Below are 26,051 nucleotides of genomic sequence, written 5' to 3' on the forward strand. Positions count from 1 at the left end.
CTTTTCCCTGTCACTGCACAGTCACAACACTGCCATCATGATTGTCGTGATTTAGATTTCACAGTTACATTCAAGGAAGGCATTAGGAGGAAATGGGACTCAGAAGTGACACAGCTGTGACTTTCTCTTTTTATCAAGAAGTAGATGTCTCCCAGAATTCTTCACTCTCTTCTTTAGATGTTCACTTCCATACCATTTTATGCCTCCCATTTTTATTTAGATAGGCTTGCTGCATGCCCTGATCACTCCTAGCTGCAAGGTTGGATAGATAAAAAGCCCACTTTAACAAAGAAATAAGATCTCAAACTCAAGGCTTTAGCCTGTTAAGGAGCTGGGATGACAGATATGTACTACCGCATGTGGCACTCAAATTTTATACCAGAGTCAGTCAAGGACAAGAGTAAAAGTGGAGGATGAGCCACAGCTTTCTGGGAGACAAGAGGTTACTGTACTTTAAGTGAAAGCTCACTGGCATCAGGATACTCACCTAGATCCCTGGTGGGATGCTAGAAGCAGAACCTTGCTTTTTAGACTGTAAGTTGGTTCATTTTATCTGGGTCAAATATGGCTTCATTGTTAAATGTTAAGCTACAACGGTACTTTGTAGTAATATCTTTTTTTGTGCTCTACAAATAAAGTTTGCCTGAAGATCAAGGGGTGGAGTTAACCATAGAGGTCTGGAGGTCTGTACAGAGAGACAGGAAGTGAGATGGCTGGGCAGAGAGAGGTATATAGGAGGGAGGAGACAGGAAATCAGTTTCTTTTTAGTCTGAGGATTTTATACAGGTTAGAGCTCTAGTGGCTTTTTACTCTGCTTCTCTGGTCTTTCAGCTTTCACCCCCTAATATCTGACTCTGGGATTTTATTATTAAGACCTATTGGAACATTTTGGTGTCCAACTTAAAGACACAAATTCACGAAAAAGCCACTTGCCTTTGGCTTTGCAGCCACCAGCACAGGCTAGAGCTGCACTCAGGGTTCCCATCAGAGTCACCACCTGGCTAGGTTTTCTTTTCTTTTCTTTTTTTTTTTTTTCCACAAGCCACTGAACAAGTTTGGGATTTTCCTGTTTAGCCTCTCTAAAGCAATCTCTAGTTGCCACCCAAACTCCAATATCACCTGGGCTCCAAATACCACAGTACTTACCCGCCCTGCCCTAGACCAGCTGGCTGTGCCTTCAGGCAGCTCCTACCACACATGCTTCTTCTGCACAATCCTGTGTTCCTTTATCAGACAGCTGGCTCCCCCCCACACACCCCCCCACACACATACACAGTGGCTTGTGGGCTTTCCCTAGACCCCTCTCGTTGGGCTGCCACTATCAGCTCATGACTACGTGCTAGTAGCTACAGCTGTCCTCAGCTAGGTTGTACTCCACCTGTTTTCTCTGATCAGACATGCTGTGAAGCTTTAAGTTCCAGCACCTTCTTCAGCAGATTTGGTGAAAGAATTGGGAATTCATAAAAGTGGGAATTAGTTTTAAAAAGAGAGAAATTTTCCCACACTATTACAATGGAGGGATTTGGATCTCTGTATGATAATACCCTAGACAGTCTGTTAATGAAACAATTAAATGAGAGAATAATTTAGATGGAACATATGTATGTCAATTATAAACATCAGTTTTATCATTTTTGTATCACTGAAAAAAGTTGGTTAATATGAGCGCTAAGATACAACTTAATAAACAACTTAATAAACTTAATAAAAACTTAATAAAACAAATCATAGAGATATTCAGGCCCTGACAGAGGAATTTAACAGAGTACCAATTTTGGTGTTGCATTATAAGGTTAGAGAGGAACAGCCTAAGGTTTTCAAATAACTGACTTCAGTTTATCCAGTTACGTTACAGGAGCTGCCAAGTGACAGATATCCCCAAGGCTGTGAAAGTGTTAAATGGATTCCCATGGAAATGTTAGATTTAAGGAGTCTCATATGGCATGCATTCACCTTTTTGTGAAGCAGATGTTAAACTCATGGTCAACTTGCAGTAGAATTATCCCTAGAGATGGGAGAGACTTGGTTAAAACACTTTTAGAGCCTGTTCCTAAATTATAATGGATGACCTGTTGAAAAGACAAGGTTAAGACCATTGAACAATGAAGTAGGGCTAGAGGTATGGAAAGTTCCCAAGACCAACTTCTTGGAGAGGGAGATTATGCTGATGTACAAAGGCAATCTCTATATGATGACCACATCCTGAATTTATGCCACACAGAAACTTTGAATGCTTGACCATAATTGAAGACATAGGAAAGAAAATGAGTGGTTTACTAAAGTTATACAGGGCCCAAAGGAAGCTGTCATATATTTCTTACAAAGACTGACTTCAGCAGGAAATAGAATGATAACGGATTTAGAAGCTAGACAAATAATAGTTAAATTCCTAGCTTTCAAAAATGCTAAAGCACAGTGAAAAGGGGTAATTAGGCCACTAAACCAAGATTAATACCTTTGGAGGAATAGACCCAAGATACAATCAGTATTGAATCTAATAACCATGATGATAGGAGAGGTGATTTCTAGAGGCTTGAAAAATATTGAAATGTGAAGTGCTTTAATTGTGGCAAACAAAGTATCTTAAAAGAGATTGTAGGCAGGCATTTCTAGAAATGTTTTTTCCTCAGCATAATTCAAACAGAATGCTTCTCCCTTTTGGATTGTGAAGAAAGTGTGGCAAAGACAGGTATTGGACAAATGAATGTAGGTCAACAAGGGGCAGTCAAGGTAATATTTTGCCATTGGGCAATGCATTGAGGGGCTTCTTGAAGGCCCCCATGCCAAATTCAGTTCAGTCATTTCCTGCCCAGGGCAATCAAAGAACAAAGGAGATAGATTCAGAGTTCTTGTTTTGAAAAAAAAGGGGGGATATAGATATGATAGGACGTAAGGGTATATTATTGAATATACTCTGAAAAGAAAAAAGGGGGATGAAAAGCTATATTATTGAGTCTACTTTTAAATATAAAAAGCAACTACTAGTTTTAAATATTTTATAATGGCTTAGATTTCTTTTATGTTGATACAAAGTTGAGATTATTTTTGTTAGATTACACTGTACATGCATTTCTAATCTTCAAAGTATTTTGCCTGTGCAATTCATTTAATAATGTAAATATTCCTTGAAAGTTATTATTACTAACTATTTAGGATTATAAGGAAATGGTTAGTAATTAGTCATCTATTATAATCAAACTTGTAGTCATGTTAAGTATGTCTTCAAGGCAAAAAAGAGATATATTTAAGGTAGATAGGTCATCCTCAGACACTTTAGAGATGTGCGAAATATGCCATTTAAGATGTTTTAATAACATAGGTTCTTTTCTTTTTTTATGACAATGAGACATTTTTGCTCCTGGCAATACCAATCTACTTCAGGTAAGATGATGGGCATGAAAGAAACTCCATGAGGAGTTTACTTTCTTTGTGACAAAGGTTAACCACTTAACAAGAAAGTGCTCTTGCCTCTACTGCTGACAGTATGGTATCCAATCTAGAGAAGCAGGACACAAAAGAAAAGATTGCCAAACATTGCCAAGACAAAGTATGACAGCCCTGCAGAGTATCCTATTTCACAGAAAAGTCTGTCAGATATGTTAGGCCTGTAGGCCAAAGATGGATGCCCCAACATCCACCAAGAGGAACCTTGGGTAACTGTCCTGGCAACCAGATATTTCTGTCATTTCTTACATTTTCTTTTTTTGGAAGTTGCTTGTTTGTATTTCCTGCTTACTCAAGTAATATTATTTCCTTCTCAGGTCTCTGATGCAGTTGAAGATTTTGTAGTTATAGTTTTCCTTCTTAACAGATTCAGAAAAGAAATTCACTAAAGAAATGTAAAGTGTATAAGGTTGAGAGACATAAAAAGATAGTGTTGATAATGCAAGTTAAGATAGAAAGAGAATTAGGTACAGCTGTTTGGACTCTCCAAGATAGGATAGATATGGAGTATTTTCTCTGAAATTTTTCTATTGTTAATGTACTAGGTATTGTTGATGTGTTTATTGCGCATGTGTGCACACACACATACACACATAATAGTTATTGCACTTATTATATATAGTTTTATCTTATATTAGTTAGAACCTTTTTTAGATGAAAAAAGGTAAAATTTAGTGATACTTGTTTATACTCTAACAAATAAAGCTTGCCTAACAATTAGAAGACAGAGCTAGCCACTAGCTAACCACAAAGCTCTGGAGGTCTATACAGACAGACAGGAAGTGAGATGGTTGGGCAGAGAGAGGAATATAGGTGGACAAGATCTCACTCTCTTTTTAGTCTCAGAATTTTGTAGAAGTAAGAGCTCTAGTGGCTGGCTGGCTGCTCTGCTTCTCTGGTCTTTCAGCTTTCATCCCCTAATATATGACTCTGGGCTTTTATTATTAAGACCTCTTCAAACTCATGTTATAGTAATTGTGATATACCTCTGATTATATAGCAGTATTGATTTTTAATATCTGGAAGGAAATATAGTAATAGAAAGATTCTAGAGCTAGCTACAATTATTTTTAAAACATTGACATGGTTCAAGGTCTTAAAATAGTTTATTATTTTAACACATATTTCATTAAAAAGACACTAAATAGTTTAGTTGAATTAGGCCTCACAAACTGTCCTACCAATTTATTCACTCTAAAAAGATTGGTGCTTTCTCTCTAGTAAACACCAAATAAGTATTTGTTGATCAATAGAATAAATAAATAAATAAATAAATGCAAACCCCCAAACTCAACACAATATCTTTATATTGATAACATCCACACCTTTGATGAGATACATCATAAGATGGTTTGACAATATGATACCTTGCCCCAACAGTGAAAAGTGATTGCTGGTGACCCATAATGACTAAGTACTCTCCTTTAAGATGTGGCTGATATCTTTCCTAAATGTGCTGGGGAGATGTGCAAAGGCTAGAGAAGTCATGTTGTTAGCAGAACATTGCTCACTGCTCAGGTTTAAGTCATGTAAAGTCTTGTCATGCAAAATGGAATTCCAGTAGTAAGCATGTCTACAGTAACAATTCTTGTAACCGAAGTCCACATTTCAAGCTTCCCCCATTCCCCTTAGTATCATTTTTAGAAATGGTCTTTATAACATTTCCTTGAAAACTCAGGTCAGTGTGATAGATTATATAATGGATCCAGACTCAACCTGGTTATAGAGAATACACCCATATGACTACCAACAGCTATTAGGAGTGTTTTGTTCTCTGCCTCAATTCTGTCTGGTCTTCTCTTGAAATGTTAAACTTAGATTATTTATATAAAACTGAAAGATTTTGACTCAAAAACATACTACATGTGAAAAATCCTACCTGTTATCTACTGGTATCCTGGTAGTTAGAACATGGCGGCTGCCAGCTATGGTTACTCTGTGATCATATTTGTCTTCTTACATCCCCAAGTCCTGAATCACTTGGACATTTGTCCTTGGAGTCGATGAATCCCTTGATGTTATGAATTCCCTGATGTTCAGTTTTGTCTCTGGCAGTGGCATTTTATAAACTACCCTTATTATAAATTTTTCAAGGGCAAAACCCATGACTTCACTGTCTCCATAACACCAACTAACAATTGACAACAAAAGGCCTCGGATTGACCACTCATCTGAAGATCATGTTAGGTATCAGCCATGGCCTCTGAAAAGAATTTCTATTTTAGCTTCTCCAAGGCAGTTCATTACAATCATCTTGAGATTTATTTTCTTACTCATTCTGATGACCTTGGCAAGGTATCTAGAATTTAACATTTTTTGTAAGGAAAAACAAAGATATTTTAAGCACCAATGCTTATGATACTGAACATATCAATATGGCTGACATGTTATTGTATTTTGTTGGTGATTTTGCATGCTGTCATCAGAGCTGTAGTCCTCCCTGGTGGACATAGCCAATTCAGTTCTCTTTGCATCCCATGTTAGGCTCCTGTATAGAGAAATGGAGATGTCTGCATTTTCTTAAACAATGTCTGAAAACAGAGTTACTGAGGACCTCAAAGACACTAAGTCTCTTGGTCCAGAAATTCTATTTTCATATTCATCTTCTCCCCTGTATAAAGAAATGGAGATGTCTGACTCATTTTCTTAAACAATGTCTGAAAACAGAGTTACTGAGGACCTCAAAGACACTAAGTCTCTTGGTCCAGAAATTCTATTTTCATATTCATCTTTTCATCTTAATTCTCCAAATTGAATTCTGCATTTATTACAAGTTGTTTAAAGACTAACATCATAGTTCTTGTGCTTGGAAGACTACTTTGGGGTGTTGGATTATGAAGTTATCACATACTCCATCCATTTCCCTTTTATTAGTAGGCAATACAAGCATAAATTGTTCTAAAAAGTTACAAAAACTATGCTATGGAAGCATTAGCAAGCTGCTTAGTGGATAAAGTGGGAATCTATGGGTTGACAAACCTATATTCAGAGTTCATTAAGCGTTTCAAATTCAATTTTACAAAAAGGGTTTGGGGTTCAAAAGAAACCAGGAAATCACTTCTTTGGTAAATTAGAAAAATTAATTTCTATGCAATGGTCAAAATTCTCAATTTGAAAGAGATGTGTGGGCGCTTGGCTGAGTAAATGTGCTATTTGGACCTCATCTAATGAAGAAGAAAATGTCTTAAAAGGCCAAAAGCCAAGGCATCTTAGATGGTAAGTAGATGCTTGTTTTTCCAAAAGGAAATGTTGATGAGTTATGTTTAAAGGAATCAGAAACACATGGATTAAGCTTTACTTAAAACAAACATAGGTTTCATCCTGGAGGGAAAGCTATGGACAAAGCCCTTTAGGAGCTTCCCTCAATTCCAAATATTTGCAAAAAGGGTTGAGAGGCTTCCAGCACACCACAGTTTTTCTGTGTCTAGTTGCATGACTTGGTTTACTGAAGTTGTCACTCACCTATTAGTTTCCTGGCCTGAAGACAGCTGCCATTTGCTCCCCATTGCTTCCCATCCTGGTAACCCCTGATGATTGTTCTCTAGAGGGGCCTGCTGTTTACTTACAAAAGCAGACACAGGCACAAAAGAATGGCTCCACATTCTTGAGTTGAAGCATGATCTCTGCCTAGGACTATGACCAGGTTACAACCTCCATTTCCAGAACTGGCATCCCATCATGTACCTAACACCTTTCCAGCCACTTTGGTTAAATTGCTTTCATGTGTCATTCAATCTAGCTGCATGGAAAGCTGCTTCTTCTCTGGCGATGGGTGACATTTCCCTGGCCCAATGATCACATGCCTAGAAGGTTTCTACTCTTGCATGAAGGCAAGATCTGGCCAGAGGAGCCTGGCTGACATGCTGGGGCTTCAAATTCACCAGACACAGCACAGACGGACAACAACTGGCGCCATGCTGTGCATTCCTACCCATCTTCAGCATTCCCAGCACATTAGGGTGAGTCAAAGGTCTTCTCTTTATTTTCAACAAGTAAATTTAGGTCTCCAGGATCTAAATGCCGAACTGGCACTCAGAACATTGAGGAAATGAGGGAATTTTAATGCAATCATCTAAATTAAACTATTGGAGCTGTCGCTTTTCAAACTGGACTGTGCCTTAGCACTGCCTTGGAAGCTTAAGAAAAGAATACAGATATCTGGGTTGCTTGCTCCAGAGATTGTGATGTAAGTTGTCTGTGATGTAGCCTGGGCAGCTGGATGTTTTGAAAGTTCTGAGGATAAATCTACTGTGTCATGAAGGCTGATAAGCTCCCAACTAGAGCTCCTGAGCAAATTGTCATAATGAATGTATTGGAATAAAACTGTGGTGCTTAAAACCACCTGCTTGTTAAAAACACTTGGGTGTATTCTTAAACTACTTACTCTAATGTACAAAACCATCCATAAAAAGTCTAACTTTATTATGTAGCTAAGCTTTGTCATAATTTGAGATGTATATAACATGCATATATATTACCTTTATTATATATGATATACATGCATATACATATACATATAGAGATGTGTGCAGTTATACATAATTTAATGGTGGATAGTTTCTGAGAAATTAATCTTAAGGAATGACCACGTAGATATCATAGAATAAGTAAGAAGACTATGATATCCTGATATAACATAGAAATAATTCATTGTGTCCTGTGAACTTAAACCTGTAATAAGGCACATGACTGCTTATATATACTATGGTTTGAATATAAGATGTCCTCTATGAGCTTTCATGTTAAATGCTTGGTTCCAAGCTGATGGTGGTATTTTTGGGAGTTTCTAGAAATGTGCATTAGGAAATGGGGTTTGGCAGAAAAAAAGAGTTCACTGGGACTGGATCTTTGGGGATGTCTTGTCCTTGGTCTCTTCATAACGCACCCTTTGCTTCCTGTCTGCAATACTGTGAAGAGGCTCCTTCATCACACATTCTCAATGCCCTGATGCTCTTGCGCAAGTACACGGGGCAAAGAAAGCATGGCCAGGCCTTTTGAAACTGTGTGCTAAAATGAGTCTTTATTCATTTTAAATTGTTCATGTAAGACATTCTGTCATGATCAGGAAGAAGTGATAATTATACAAGTGTGGTGTGTGTGTTGCATTGATACACACACACACCTCACATACATACACGTGCGCGCGCACACACACACACACACACACACACACACTGTATAAAGTAGATATGTGTGACAGCCAATTCTGAAATGGCCCCAATGACTCTTGCTTTCTGCTGTGAGTGTGTTCTCTCCTACTCTGAATGAATCTAATCTGTGTGTCCCATGGAACACTGTAGAAATGATAGTGTGTCCCATCAAGTTTAGGCACAAAATGCCTAGCAACTTCTGCCTTGGTCTCTTGCATCACTTGCTCTGACTGATAGCATCTCCTATGGATTTTTAAGCACCCCTACAGAGGCCTCTGTGGAGAGACACTGAGGCTTCCTACCAATATATAGTACCATTCTACCATTCATAGGTTTGAATCTCAAAAGCAGATTTGCCAATGTCAAACAATCTGTGAGGTGGCCAGATCCCAAATAAAGGAATCTTGAGCCAGAACTACACAGTGAAATGAAAGGTCTCAATAAGCCAGTGGGGTTTCAAGTGGCTTCTTCTGTAGCATAAATAATGTCACATTCATTTAATAGCTGTGGACATCTAGCTTCAGAGATGGTAGGTGATTATTGTAATTACACACTCATGAAGTCTATATGTGGGAATTAATATTCGGCTATTTCATTGTGTACTTTAGGATACACTATACAGTCCTCATCTAGATTGTTAAGAATTGTGTGATTGGGAAGAAATTACAAAGGCGATTGCAACTTAACAATATCAAATCAAAGAAAGCAGATTCTTCCAAAAACCTTCGGTATTGTCTTAACATCGCCATTTGTTTCAGAGCAATTAGGCTATCAAAATGCTCTTTTCCCTAATTATGCCACAGTTTTTGTGGCTTCTCTTGGTGCCCAGAGCTAAAGGAATTCTAGGAGCACCATCCATTTTAGTCCTCAGGTTTTTCAACTGTTGTCTCAAAACACAAATTATAGAGTGTTAATTACAAGTGGGTTGGTGAATAGATGCCCATACCAGAATCCTCTTCTGGATCAAGTTAAGCCTTCATTTAGGTTTTTGCAACTCTAACCTAAACAACTAGAGAACATATTCTACACACAATGAGGAAAAGTCCCGATGTTTGAGAGGCAGAAAGTCTCTGCTCTGGCTCTGTAGTTACTAGCTGTGTGACTGGAGAGAAAGCACAGAATGCCTAGATGCCATTCCCATAAGCTCTGTTTAAACACCTGTGGGATGGGGCCTAGGTGTGGGTCTTTTAAAAGCTGCCTGTGTGATTCAATGTATGACCAGGGTTGTAAAGGACTGATGTAATCTTTTGCAATCTGTATCCTCATTTGCTAAGTGGAGGTACTAATGCTGGTGCCCTTGGTGGTTTCTTGAGAGGATTAAGGGCAATTACAGTAAAGCTCCAAGTATGATGCCTGGCACATTGTTGGTACATGGTGAATGCCATCCATCAGTATTTGTGGTTTGTCTTAAAATTTTTAATGCATTATACAAAAGTATACAGTTACTTATATCCATCTACTGGCTTCTGTTCCTTCGACAGTTCTTTTACACTTAGAACTTCCCTCCAGCCTAGACAGCAAGTAAATACATATCTCATTTTCTTCAAAAATTTTTTTAACTTTATTACAGCACTTATCACATCTATCTGGAATTTATCATCTTGTTAAGCAATAAAAGGTGTGGCCAGTTTAGTTTTTCCACAAAGGGATGATTTTCCTGCACCTATGCATCAAATCTTCCTTCTTGCAATGATCAGTGTATTCACATTAGGATTGATTTTTCAACATTATAACTGTCATAAATTGATTGCTCCTATGTTCTTATCCTAACTTTGAAAAATAGTTTTAGTTGTGTGTGTGTGTGTGTGTGTGTGTGTGTGTGTGTGTGTGTTCATGTGAATATGTGTATGCACAGGCCATGGCATGCATGTGGAGGCCAGAGGACATCCCTTGTGCTTTTCCTCACCCTCTTCCTTGTTTGATGTTTCTCTTTTTTCTTGCTCACTGCTATGTGTACCAGGTTAGCTGGTCCATGAGCTTCCAGATATTCTCCTGCCTCTCCTCCTGTCTCACTGCAGGTGCACTCAGGTTACAGATGTGAGCCACCATGCCCAGCTTTATATGGGTTCTGGCAGTTTGATTTTGGGTCCTGCTGCTTGCATGGAAGATGCTCACAGAGCCATCGCCCAGATCCTAAAAATAACTCATTTCAACCTACCTATGATTCTTTCAAGTCCCTTGATTTTATCATGTATTTCCAAGTAAAAGAGCACTTCATCTTTGACATGTCAGTGACCTGCCTTCAAGGGCACTTGTTCCTTATGTCTCCATCACCCGGGAGTAGCCCCACTTGCAAGTTAGGGCTTTAAGCTACAGGGTTATGACATTTCCAGTTCTTTTTTCTCTAGCTCTTCTTTCTCCTAACTCCTCGATTTGACCACATCCACATGTTCCCCAAAAGCAGCTCTACAGTCTAAGGTGCAGCCCATTAATCACAGCACTAGGGTGAGGATAGTGAGTTACCATCAGCACCCTTGAATTCTTTCTGTAAGGTTCCTCCACTATGTATGTCACACAGTTAATTTGATAGTAAGTCCACAAATGCCTTGCCACTCCTTTCTTCAAAAGGTGAAACTAATTCTAGGTCACAATTACTGACTCACTTCTAAGAATTAGACGGTGGAAGAAATTATGACCTGAGACTCCCTCTTACTTGTTTTCCTAGGTCATCCAGAGGCCAGGTGTTATGTTGGTATGACATTCAAATAGCCCATGAGAGAAACTCATGTGACAAGAAATTTAAACCTCCTGACTATAGTCAGTGGTGACTTACCCAACACTTGGATGGTCATTGGAAGTAGATCCTCCAAGCCTAGTGGGACTTGGGATGTCCACAGCTCCAGGGAGCTGGCTGACCGCACCTTCCTGAGAGATATAGAACTCCAACCCTCTAGCTAGTAACCTCTTACCTCCTGAATTGTGTGACATATTCAATGTTGGTTATTTTGAAGCAAGCAGACCTGATGTGGAGCACAGCAATAGATGTCTGCTGTTTCATTTAATATTTACAATGATCTAGGAGATACCTTCATGAGCCCCCCACTTTTCAGGAGAAAATGATGTGCCCACTTAACAAAACACATGGTCAGGATTTGGTCCTGGATATTCTTGGTTGCAAAGCTCCTCCTTGTCTACTGCATTTCATACATGCTGATGTCTCCAAGTTACTTTGATCTTCCTTGACTCAAGTTTTAAAAACTACTCAGAGAGAGAAAAAGATAAAGGTCAGGACTACTGTATCAATGAGAGCAAAAGCTTGACACTGTGCAACTATGAACAACCGAGGGTACATGGAAATGTTTTGGCTTCAGCTTCACAAGATACTGCAAAAGTTGTTTCCATCCCTAAAAGCCTATTTGGTATGTGATGTGAGTGATTACAGCATAACTGCCTCATAGTGCATCCCAGCAGGAAGCATGGCTTTTTAGAATCCTATTACAAATGAGGGCAACAAAAATGTGGATATGCTTCATATAAAAGGAAGGCATGATTTCATGAAATAATAAAAAGTTAAAAGCAAGAAAATAATAATAATAAAAATAAATGTAATGATAAGCACAATAAATTTACTATAACCATTTGAAAGAGGCCACTTATACCCCAGTATTCAAAATAATGTAAATCATATTAATAAATCCTTACAAGCCAAGTTAGTAGATAATAGACCCAGCTTTATGAAAGTGTAATTGACAAATACAAGATGTAATGTATGAAGTATAAAACATATTTTGCTATATTCGTAGATGGTGACATAACTACCATAATCATACTGCCATGCAAATCAACTCCTTTAGTTTGTGTGTGTGTATGTGTTCAAACTTTATAAGATCTACTCTGCATACAACTCTGAAATGGCCCTGTTCTTGTATGATAGATACAAGTAATAAGTTCCCATATTTAAAGGAAAGAATTCACTAACATACACTAGAAATTAAAAACAAAACATTGTGCCTAAAGATTAATATTAGTTGTTAACTTGATAGGATCTAGACTCGCCATGGAAATTAGCTCAGAGTGTGCCTGTGAGGGATTCTCTAGCTGGTCCCAGCATTCATCACTCTCTTCCTGTGGATACAGCGTGTCCAGCTGCCTGCTATCCCTACCATTATACCTCCCTTGCCGTATGGATTATATCACATGGAAGTATAAGCCAAATTAAAACCCCCTCCCTTGATTTTGTCAGGTATTTTGGCCACAGAAGTGAAATAAGTAACTACTACATCATGACAAAAATAAAAATAAAGTCATGCCCCATGAACCAGTGATTCCATTTCTTCATATTTATCCTTAAATGGTAGTCAAATATGTAAATAAATACTTACACATGAATATTTTCTGTACAAATGAATTTAGAAGTCAAAATAAAAGGATAAAATAATTTAAAGTTAAGTATGTAATAAAGAAGTCAGGAAATAAATGACTATTATGTCTGCAAAGCAAAAGATTATGTGCCCCTAAAGTAAAATATCTAGAAAAAAATTTAATGATTATAAAATTTTTGAAAGACAGTAGAACCAAAATATTAAGAGTGGTGACTGGTTAGTTTGGTTGAGGAATTAGTTTTATATTCAAATTTATAGTTAGGAGTCAGAGATATAGTAGTTACTAGAGCTCTTATGACAAGCACCCATGATGAGATATTTGAAAACAGCAAAATCTATTATCTTAAAGTTCTGAATACTGGAGTTCAAAACCCAATTGTGCAGCAAGACATGTTTTCATGTGTTTCTGAGAGAATGCTATGCCTTACTCTGGATGGCTTCTGGTAGACTCAGCCATTTGCTGGATTGCACAACATCATGCTGACCCCTATCTCTTCATATCATTCTTTCCTTATCTTTGTCTTCACAGTGTATAGTCTTACAAGAACATCTGTCATGTTGAATGAAGAACCCAATCTACTCCAGCACAACCTCATCCCAACTAATGCCATCAGTAATGATCCTATTCCCAGACAAAATCTCATTCTGAAAGCATAGATTTAATCCTTCAACATATTAGTGGGAGCACATGTAATGTGACCCATAATCAGAGTAAATATATGATATGAGCTATACTCAAAGATATTGGTTCACTGATGTCCTATTGGTCTAGAATATTTGTTCTGTCCTTGTGTGAGAGATAACCTAGCTATCAAATCCATCCAAAACTTCCTAAGCATGCATGCCAGTAGGGTGACTAGGCTAATACTGTTGTCTTCAATGTGTCTTACTTTAGATTCTTAGCATTTTTTCTCATTAGCCTTTGAACCCTCACTGCATCTTGTAAGAATGTGGTGACCAAACATCTACTTCATTTGGAAGCCAAGGAAATCTCTATACCTTCATTTTTCACTTTTTCAATTACATGAGTAGGGACAAGAACAGGGGGCATTGAGAGATGACCCAGCAAGTACGAACACTAGACTGACTCCCAATGTCAGTCAGCTCACAATTTTCTGAACCTTTAGCTCCAGGCTTCCCAGGAACCTGTACTAATGCACATACAAACATGCATGCACACACGCGCACGCGCGCGCGCGCGCGCACACACACACACACACACACACACACACACACACACACACGCGAAAGCTCCACAATGCAAAAGGTCCTAAAAATAAAATAAAATTGAAACATGAGAGGTTAACAGACATTTGCTAGTCTTTCTGTTCCTTCTCCATGGTTACTTGTGAATTTCTCTATCATCTTTGTAACCCTAAAGTTTTCCGCTAGAAAGAAGAATACCTGAAATTTCTCATCATCCAATGGGTCCAGCTGTGTCGGGGTTTGCAATGATCAAAATTTGTGATCGGATTCTTGGGGCTATTGTAATGGCCCTATCAAAGCAGGTGTTATTTTTGGTTGCTATGGTGTGAGTGTTTAGTTCATTGTGTACAAAGTTAAAATCTCATATATTTCTTTTTCAAATAGCAAGAAAGAAAACCTAAGCTGAATGTCAATAAGAAAAATTTTTGTGAGACACTGACCCCAATAAATGTTAGAAAACTTTTTTCTTTAGACAGCATGGTTCACACAGAGGCTTTCAAATAAATGGTCTCATTAAATCTGTTTGAGGTAATAGCTGCCAAAATAATCAAGCAATATTTGTTGCATTCCTTTGCTGAATATGGTGCTCATGTATTCTGCATATTAATGATATACTAAATAGGTAAAGGATGCCCTTCTGAACTTCATAGACTCTTTTAGTTAGATATTAAGAGAGTTGTTAATATTCACCTTCCATTGTGCTTTGGAGGTTGCTTAGCCTCCATGTTCCCACTTTAGGTAACAGAGACCCATCTCCCAGGCACTCAAAGGGAAGTCCTTATATAAGAACTTCAGAGCACCCAAGATCCTCATGTCCCACCTCACTGCCATCATGTCTCATTCCCTGCCACTCCCAACTTGCCTTAAATGCTAACAATACCATAGAATAACAATTAGAAATTTGTGTTTTACTTTGTGTTGTGTTGTTTAGCAGAACAGGCTACAAAAAGTCACTGCGACTAGAGAGGAATCATCACCAATGATCTCACCCAACTGTGGATTCTACATGCTATAATTTCAACTATTGCAACAGGGGCATAACTATTATGATTTCTGACTGTGTTTGAAGCCCACTCCATTGGAAAGGAATTATCCCTGAAACTATAAACCTATTTTAAATCCAATAGCTAGGAAGGCCACAGACCATAGTGGAAAATCTATTACTAATATTTTTCCAAATGGGCATGGTGTCAAACTACGCTCTAAATGCTTTTGTTGATATCTTTACTAGTCAGTGTTCTCTAGAACAGTGATTCTCAACCTTCCTAATGCTGCAATCCTTATTACAGTTCCTCATGTGTGGTGACCCACAATCATAAAATTATTTCATTCTACTTTATAACTGTAATTTTGCTACTCATGAATTGTAATGTAAATATCTGATATGCAAGATATCTTAGATTTGACCCTTATGGGGGGTCATGACCCACAGGTTGAGAACTGCTGCTCTAGAGAAACAGAATTTATAGAATAAGTATATCTACATCTAGATAAATTAGACAGATGACAGCTATAAAGGTGATTTATTAGAATTATTTACAGGCTATGATCCAACTAGTCTAAAAATGGATGTCTACCAATGGAAGATCCAAAAATTTGGTGATTGTTCTCTCTATGAGGTGGGATGTCTCAGCTGGCCTTTGGTATACGTAAGAATCCTGAAGAAGCTGGGCTCAAATGCCAGTGAAGCAACGTATTTGCTAGTGAGAGCAAGAGCAGGCAAGCAAGCAAAGAGAGAGCAAGCTATCATCTTCTATGTCCTTTATATAGGCTGACAGTAGAGGGTGTGGCCCAAATTAAAGGCAGATCCTCCTACCTTAGAAGGTCTGGAATAAAGGTGGATCTTCTCACCTCAAAGATCAGGGTTAAAAGTAGGCCTTCCTGCTTCAAAAGATTTAATTAAGAAAAATCCCTCACAGCTGTGCCCAGCCATTTGGTTTTTGTTTTGTTTTGGGGTATTTTTGTTTGTTTGTTTGTTTTTGTTTTTGTTTTGTTTTGTTTTTGTTGTTAGTTCCAGATGTGTTCAAGTTGAAAACCAAGACTAGCCTTCACAGTACTGTAAGTTAGTCATGTTTTCATCCTTGGTCAATGGAGCTCATCGAAGGGAATGGAAGTGAAGGCAGTAATGCATAATGGGTCAAAGTAATGAGAAAAAGTGCCACTGAGCACCCAACCCTGAAAGGACACTTCGGTCACCCTCTCCAGATCTCAGGGAACACTTTGTGGAAGAGGAGGCAGAGACAATTCAAGAGCTGGAAGACTGGGGTATGACAGGGTATGACATCCCTGTTTCACAAAAAAGCATCTGTGGTTACTTGCTCAAGACTTGGCCAATTGATATTTTGTTCTGGGTGAGGACAGGTTTATGAGGCCCACCCCTCCCCAAGGAGCTTCAGGTAGCTAATAGTTGTTGGAGGAGGGAGAGTCATAATCCTCTGGTGTGTAGCCACTGATAAGCTGCCTTTACTCAGGTAAACATGTTAAACTAATTAAACATGATTTGTCATACATACAAAAAAGACATGGAATTGGGAGGGGAACTTATTAGAAATAAAGAGGGGGGTTGGATATGAGTGTGAGGGAGTAAGAGAGGACAATGCACACACACACACACATATATGAAATTTTGGTAATTCTCACTTGTCTGATTATACTTTTGCAGGAAGATTATATATTATTGAACTTGAAGCATGAGTCTTCTATTGTCTCAGTGGTTCTTTAAGCCCATTAGGAACTGTCATGCTTTTTGTTAGAGTCCAAATATACTCTTCTAAAGAGCCTTCTTGTTTTGTTCACTATTTCATTATCCTCCTTAGATTACATGTTCCTTGAAAGCAGAAATAGGGCTGTATTCCATTCTTATAGCTCAAAACAAGCAAAGTGAATGAGTCATACTGAAGACAATAAATTAAAGACAAGTCAATGAAGAAGAAATGAAACCAGTAGGTATGCTCTCCATGTTCATCCCACATGTGTGAGCATTCATGCTCCTGGATATTAATTATACTAAATACCTTTTACACTAACTTACCTTTGATTATACCTTTGATTAATGGGAAGTGAAGTGTAATTTGATTTGAATAACAAATATTCAGACTGTATCAACTTTGTCAAAGATGCTCTGAGCAAACCAGAGCCTGCATGAAGAAAGTTAAGGTTTTAAGTTCTGTTGTTCCTTTGGCAAAGAGAAAACCATGTGATTGACAACTGGGTGAGATTAGCATCTGAAAGGATTGACAGATCAAACTTTGTTTTAAATCCTTTTAATTGCTTTGGTGGCAGGATGGGGTGTATGATCACAAGTATATAGGTACCTTTGAGGCCAGAGCAGTTAAATTTCCCCAAGGAGCTGGAATTACAAGTGGTTCCCAACTCAGGTGCTGGGAATCATGTTCAGGTCCTCTGAAAGAGCAGTATATACTCTCACCCCATGAGCCATCTCTGCTGTCCAGGCAGGGCAATATTTTAAAAGGATTTATGTTTTTATCTATATAACTGTATTTTTAGTTCCAATTAAAATCCTGAAGTTTAGGATCTCCTCCCTCACCATGCTAGAATTTTAGCTGGTTTGGTATCATGCTTGTCTCACACATGCAGTCACACTGCTGTGACTTCATGTGTGCAGAAGTCCCCACAATGAGCAGAAGACACCAATGCACAGTGGTCTTCTACAAAGTGCCATCCCCTAGCTGGGGAGCTAATGGCAACTGATGGTTTCTGGGGAAGGGAGGGAGAGTTGGTTTCCTAAGCACACTGCCCCTGATGCCCTAGCTAGTCACGTCCCAATGAATGGCCCTGCACCCTTGCACACACTGGAAGCAGGAAGTAGATTCAGTGGGTTAAAAAAAATATGATCAAAACACAATGTATTTGGCATGAAATCCTCAAACAGTAATTGTAGGAAGTCTGGAAGTTCATTAAGAGAGAAGGAACTGATGGCAGTGCCTTTAGAAAACAGATATTTGAGCTGTCTTTAGGCCTGAGGTCCTGCTACAGTGAGGCGAGAACATGGGCTGTCCCATTGCTCTCCAGGCAGGTGTTTCTTGTCCTAGTCTTGTTTCCCACCCATGCTTTCAGCTCAGCAGAGTAATGGTCCTACTTAGCCTGATCTTTCTGTGGAAAAAGGATGAGGGACCCCCAAATGGACCTAGAACAACAGGAAAGCAGTAGTTTTAGATCAGTGGTCCTCAGGCTCTTGCCAGCATCCAAATCACATGCTGGACTTCTTGGAAACACTGATTATTGTTATAAAAGAGACCTTCTTAACTGTGGACACTTCTACCCTACTAGTTTACTAGTACAGGGTTACTCAAAGCATAAATAAATTAATAATTAATTAATTAATTAAACAAATGAATGCAATTCTATTTGTTCTCTTGAACATCTCTTGGCCAAGATGGAAGAGCTCTCTGTCTTGAAAGGACAGTACATTGTGTAGAAGCAGTGGTTAAATGTGTCCTGTATTTCAGTTTAGAAAGCTGCCTGTTATGCCCGTTGGGTTTCTTCTAAGGGAAAGGAGGAAAAGTATAACCTCAAATGAACTGAGAATCCAAAGTGGTTACTGCTGAGAAAAATGTATCACACACGACCGATCATGAACAGCAGAAAACACAGCATCAGAAAAACAAAGAATAAGTACTGTTGTTTTTTTTTTTTTTTCAAATTGTCTAAAATCAGTCTAGAGTGTATATAAGTGAAGAGAGGATTAGTGATCCATAAATCATCCACTCTACTATGGAAATAAATACTTATTTTGTAATAAAGGCTTGACTTTTGCTGTTACTAAATACAAGCACAGTAAACTTTGAGAAAGGGTCTATTGATGAGAGATGTTATTCTGTAAATATGTTTCTTGTATTGGTTAATGAATATAGCACTGTTGGCCAATAGGAAAGCAAGATAGGCGGGAGTAGGAGACAAGGAGGATTTGAGAAAGTAGTAGGGAGGAGTCAGCATGTAGAGACTTGAAAGAACAGAGGTCCAGGCCCTCTCTCCAGTAAGATGAGACCACATGGAAATACTTAGATTAATAGAAATGGGTTAATATTTAAGACAGAGATAGCCAATAAGAAATGCTAGTAACAGGCTAACAGCTTTATTTCTGTGTATTATTTGGTGCTGGCACAGCTGAGGGACCAGGCCGGCAGGAAAACCTGTTCGTAACAGTCTATTTCAGTACACTCTTTGAGAGGTTGGAGGCAATTGTGGCAGGGGAAACATGGCACCTGTAGGAAGTGGCTGGTCAAGAGGCATTGGAGTCAGGAAGCAGAAATGACAGCTCACACTCAGCTTTCCCCCTTTTTCCCTTTTCTTCAGTCTGGCACCCAATCCAGTGGTGCTACCCACAGAGTGGGTGTCCTGAGTGATTTCAAATCCAGTCAGGTTGATAATAAAGATGAGTCATCACTCATCTCCCAACAACACAGAGCTGGGACCAGATCATTAACACATGAAGCCTTTAATAAATACTCCAGACCCCAACTGTAGCAAATGCACACACACACACACACACACACACACACACACACACATTTACATTTATATGTGTTTACATATATATGTATATGTAAATATGACCTTGACTTAAGGTTTGTGCTATTATTAATTATCATCATCTCCTCATTTTCTTAGGAACAGAATGTGAAAATGCACAGAACATAACTTTCCCAGATAATGTTCTTGTAATAGGTGCCTTACAGGCTGGAAAGAATTTCCAGTTAGCCTCACTTGTTCTCTGTATCCTTGATCATGATTCTGAACAGCTGCCACGCCTGATCTATGATCTATGCAACCCAAAGTGGGGCCCTGAGCACACACGTGCCTTTGAAAACAAAAATATGGGGGTAGTGAGTTGTTAAATGTCAAACGATTGATAGCATCTTTTGCTCTTGATGTCTTTCCGATTTAAGGTAGAAAACAATCACTGAAGCATGAGAAAATGTAACACTTAACAACAAAACAAAGTTCAACACCCCTTATGTGGACATAGTTTTATTTCCTAATTTTATATTATAGTTGGGAGAAACAAGTGCTTTGTTTCTCAGTAGTACTGCAAACCAAGTGCTCTTCAGAAAGGTGGCTTGGACGATCAGAGGTAATCTGCATGTTGTAGTTAGCCTCAGAGCCCACTGTTCCCTGCCCACCCTAATTATCAAGTCTATACTACCCAGAGACCACCTCTGCTCTGGCCAGGAAGGGCTTTTGTGTCTCAGCTCCTGTGTCTGCTTACAGACTTGTCATTTACTGGCCTGTGAATGGAATGGCCTCCTTCCAATGTCTACAGCCTCCAATTTGTCTCAAGGTAAGGTCAGCTCTGACATTCTCCTCAGCCCTTCCCACCCAGATGATGCCAACTCTGTTGTGTAGTCTGAGTCTTAATGACTGTAAAAAGTCAGGTATTACTGAAGAGTTTAGGTCCTTTATAGAACCCTTCTTTCTCCAGCAACCTGGAAAGTTATTGATTTGTTTTTCTGAGCCAAAACTCACTTCTTATATACAAGTACATGAAGTCTGTATGTGCTCTTCTGTAAAGTCTAATTTCCCCCAAATAGATGAAATTGTGTGCTTTGTATGTACTTCTTTTACTTCCTCTACCTCATCAAAATTAAAATGAATCAGAATAAGAAAATCATCAAACTTAAAAGACAATTCAGCTGGTAAAGAGTTCAATCCCCAGTAGCTACATACATCCAGGTATGGTGGGGCTTGCCTGTAATCCTGGTGGTAAGAAGCAGAGGCAGGTGTATTCCTGGGGCTGACCTATTGGCCCACCCGGTCAAATTGGTGAATTCAAACCCAAGAAGAACCTGTCTCCGAAAACACATAGCAACTGTTCCTGAGGACAACTCCCAAGGCTGTCCTCAGTCAAAATATGTGAATATACATATGAACTAATATCCATGTTCACATGTACCCACACACATGAGCATATACACTCATGTCACACATGCATTCCCCTGATAGGAGAGGTCATTCTGTATGTTTCTCATACTGGTTAATAATAAAGCACTGTTGGCCAATAGGAAAGGAAGATAGGAGGGACTAGGAGACAAGGAGGAAATAGGAAGGAGTAAGGAGGAGTCAAGATGGAGAGTCTGAAGAAAGCAGTATGCCGCCGGCTCCCCGGTAAGAGAAATACATAGATCAGCAGAAATGGGTTAATAATTAAGGCAGAGCTAGCCGATAAGAAACAAGTAACCGGGCCAACAGTATTGTATCAAATACAGAGTCTCAGTGTGTTATTTGGGGCTGGCTTGGTGGCGGAACAAGAGCAGGTGGCGGGCAGGAAACCGTACACCTTACAAATGGCGCCCACGTGGCTAGTAAGAACTTCCACTTAAAATTTAACAAAAGGTTAAAAATGGGTTTTAGAAACAAAAGAACAGAGATAAGCAAGGTTTCTTGGTAGCAGCATTTTTCTCAGTTAAACTCTGCTTTGCTAGAGACAAGCAGATATTCCCGCGGCTCCTTTAAGGGAAGATTCCTGACTCAGCTTAAGTGACAAAAAACCACACAGGTTTTAAATAACTCTACTAACAATTTTTTGGTGTATGAGAGATGGCAATGGCAGTGACCACATCTCCAAGCCGGCAGCATGCTTTCTGGGTGGCAGCGCAGACCAAGGCGGTGAGCACAGCTTTCCGTGCTGGCGCTAAAAGTACCCGCCACCATCTTTGGTAAACCGCGGCAGAAACAAAGACTTTCATCTTAACAATGTTGTTGTTTAACAGATAAAGACTCATGGCCAGAAAAAGATAAAGATTTACAGTAGAGACAGATTCACATTAAGAAAAGGTGCTAAAAGTTTACAGTGTGTTTTAAAAAAAAAAATACATAGGCTTGGGAGAGAAAAATAAAATGGTTTTAAATAGACAAAGAGGAACTGGGTGTTGTAGCACACGCCTTTAATCCCAGCACTCAGGAGACAGAGGCAAGCAGATCTCTGTGATTTCAAAGTAAACCTGGTATGCAGAGCAAATTCCAGGACAGATAAGAGTTACACAGTGAAACCCTATGTCAAGAAATAAAAAATAAAAGTAAAATAAACAGAGTAATAATAAAGCCACGTAAAGATGAAAAGCTCAGAGAGAATCTGGTTACTGTATGCTATAGTGTTGTCTCTGCATTGTTTGACTGCTGAGAAAATAACAACTGATAAAGGAAATGCTGCTGAATTAATTCAATTTATATATTTTAAAAATGCTTTGACTCCAACATTTAAGTTCAAGGACAAGTTACTGGGGAAAAGGATTTCTATTTTTGTTTCCACAGAAAATGAAAAGCTGTGGATTCCTTACAGACTAATGTGGTTTGATCATGCCAGGCCCCCTGAAACAGAGTCGCTGGTGATCCAACATTCAACATTCAAAGCAGCCTCCAAGACTACAACCAGGATTTCTTAGGATTCCCCCATGACAGCGCCCCCTGTCAGCAGGAAGTAGTTTGGAAAGAACGACGCCCAAATTCCCAAATATTGTTTATAAATGTTTGTTTTCATTTAAATGGACTTGGTTATAAATGGGTAATGATCACAGCCAATTCTTTTTAAAGGTAAAAAGGGGATTATGGTATAGATATGAATACTTTGTTTTGGAATGGATTTTCATTTATTGATACAATTTAAGGTCAATTTTGTCATATGTATATTTCTCCTCTTGTTTGTATAGCTCATTTAGAAATGTAATGTATAATGTAGTACAGATTATAGATAATTACCTATGATAGTCAAAGCTTAGAGTTTAGTTAGGGTTTTCAAGATACACAGAGATGTATTTAAGATAGATAGGAATTCTTCAAATCTTTCAAAGACCTACAGAATATGGCATTTAAAATGGTTTAGGGTTTTTCTTGACAATGAGACATAATTGTTCCTGGCAACACCACCTGCGTCAGAAAGGAAGATGAAGATGGACATTGAAGAAACTCATTATGGAGTTTACTTCCAATATGGCAAGACTAGCCATTTGGACAAAATACTGCTCTTGTCTGGACTGTTTGACTTTGTGCTATATAAACTGGACATGCAGGGCCCACAGAAAAGTGATTGCTGATTCACGATGGACATTGCTACAGAGTTCCTGCTTCATGGAAGAGTCTGCGAGACAGTATGCAGGACACAGAGAAAAGTGACTGATAAACTGCCAATAAAGAAGACAGTTTAAAGTTTTCTGCTTTACTGAAGAGTCTGCCAGACACACTATGGCCTATGGGCTGAAGATGGAAGATTACAAAAGAACTTTGGGTGACCAGGCAGTGAGTTGTCTCTGTCATTTCTAGAGCTTATATACTATCCTTCTGTGGTCTTTGAAGGAGTTGAAGACAGTTATAGTTATAGTTTTCCTTAGTATTAAAGATAAGTTACTTTAGACCCACAAAGATGGAATAGATGATGGAATAGTTTCTTAAATGTTGCTAAATGTTAATGGACTAAATATTGTTAATTGTGATTCTTATTGGATAACTGTTGTGTTATATATTTTGCTATGTTAAGGTTAAACCCCTTCTTTTTATTTAGACAGAAAAGAGGAGATGATAGGAGAGGTCATTCTGTATGTTTCTCATACTGGTTAATAATAAAGCACTGTTGGCCAATAGGAAAGGAAGATAGGAGGGACTAGGAGACAAGGAGGAAATAGGAAGGAGTAAGGAGGAGTCAAGATGGAGAGTCTGAAGAAAGCAGTATGCCGCCGGCTCCCCGGTAAGAGAAATACATAGATCAGCAGAAATGGGTTAATAATTAAGGCAGAGCTAGCCGATAAGAAACAAGTAACCGGGCCAACAGTATTGTATCAAATACAGAGTCTCAGTGTGTTATTTGGGGCTGGCTTGGTGGCGGAACAAGAGCAGGTGGCGGGCAGGAAACCGTACACCTTACATTCCCCCCACCACAAACATAGATACAGCCATGCACATGCACACATGCATAAAAATAACCTGGTTACTCTGGAGGGAAATGATCAGAAAATGCAAACACATCAGTCAATTCTGCTCAAATGTTGAAAAGAATGAACAGGTCAAGCAAAACCTGTAGTCCAACATGAAACCAGTGTATACTAAAAATCTACTTCTACACAATGTACTGTCCTTTCAAGACAGAGAGCTATTCCATCTTGTCCAAGAGATGTTCAAGAGAACAAATAGAATTGCATTCATTTGTTTAATTTTAACAGAACCATGATGTCATCAGGTCTGGATTATTTAAGGGTCACTGGAATTTTATGCTAATAGAGAACATGACACATATGGCAGGCAGAAAGTGGGGAGGCTTATGTCACCACATGTTATGAGATTCAGTCAAATCCCTGAGATTTTTGCCTATTTCTTTGTTGTATTGGAAGGCTTACACTAGCTATCCCCAACAGTTGTGACATGTCGAAATCATGGTCCCTTTGATATTCTGACCTGGGGTTTCTGAGACATTAATTTGCCCCCTGCTGTTCCTTCTTATTTTGGTAACTAACATGTTGAAAATGCTTATTTTTCTTTTCTTTTTTTTTTTTTTTCCTTTTTGAGACAAGGTTGTTTTGTGAATCCTGGCTGTCCTGGAACTCACTCTATAGACCAGGATACCCTCAAACTCAGCTACCCTGAATACTGTGATTAAAGGTGTGCATTACTCTTCAACTCAATGGATGAAATTAAAATGTCAATCAAGATCTTTAGAGAGGACAGTTCTAAGGAAGCCCCTCTGCCCTCCGAGTTTTATCTTTTGCAATTCTAACTGCTTTCACATTGATGACATGTCTGCTTCTTAAGGTGATTATCTGAAAGGGAACAAAAGCAAAAAAAAAAAAAAAAAAAAAAAAAGCAACTACTAGATGGACTTTGGATCAGCTTGGAAATACAGAATAAAGTGAAGCAGCATCAACACATACATGATAGACTTGTGTTCAAAGAATCTTGAATTTTATTTCTTTTTTCCACCCTCATGGAAGTGTGTGTGTGTGTGTGTGTGCCCATCCATGTGGAGACCAGAGTGTCTTCCTCAAATGCTTTTATACTTTTATTTTTAAATACAGGATCTCTCCTTGAACTTGAAGCTCATCGATTTGTCTATATCAGCTGGACAACCAGCACCAGGAAATACCCCCACTCCCTCATCCCCATCTTGTACCCTGTCTTTGAACTCCAGCTCTGGGCTTATAAGCACACACCACAACATCTGCCTTTTGTATGGGTGCAGAGGATCTGAATTCACCCTTATGATTAGCGCTTTATCAACAGCCATCCACCTCTTTATGATGCCTTTTAGAAATCACCATACAGAATTTTGCCTCCTGCTTCTGAACTTCCAAACCAACTGCAGTCCTCCAATTTTCAGACACTAACTTTTCTCTCTACTTGTGACTTGGCTCTTTCACAACTTATTTAGCTAAGCATCGTCTTGGCTTCTTGATGTTGAAAATGTTTTTTACTTTACACGGTACACATGTAACTGCAGTTGATTGGACCGCTCTGTTTCAGCTGACAGATATTCCCACACACTGGTGTACAAATCGAAACATCTTCAACTGAATTGTCTGCTAAGTGTAAAGGCATGTTCTAATTCACAGAACCCATAGAATAATTAGCTCCTACACTTGGTGTTTCAAAGCCATCTAGGGTAATTGATTCCCAAGCCACACAAATATATCCTTCTAAAATGTTCTTGAAAATAAACATTAAGCTTTAGTTGAAACTTTCTACTTTGAGAAAGATGGGTGTTACATCAGTGTCCCATATTATTTGTGTGACTTTTCCATAAAGCTGAACATCATTTCCAGTCTATATTTTATATATAAAAAAAAGTCTAGAGGTTGGAGATAAGATTTGAGGGTGAGGGTTAAGAACACTTCTTTTCTCTTGCAGAGGGACCAGATTCAATTCCCAGAACCCATATAGTAGCTCACAACTATCCATAATTCCATTACCAAGAGATCCGATGCTTGCT

Source organism: Phodopus roborovskii, unplaced genomic scaffold (genome assembly GCF_943737965.1).
Source record: "Phodopus roborovskii unplaced genomic scaffold, PHOROB, whole genome shotgun sequence".
NCBI lineage: Eukaryota > Metazoa > Chordata > Mammalia > Rodentia > Cricetidae > Phodopus > Phodopus roborovskii.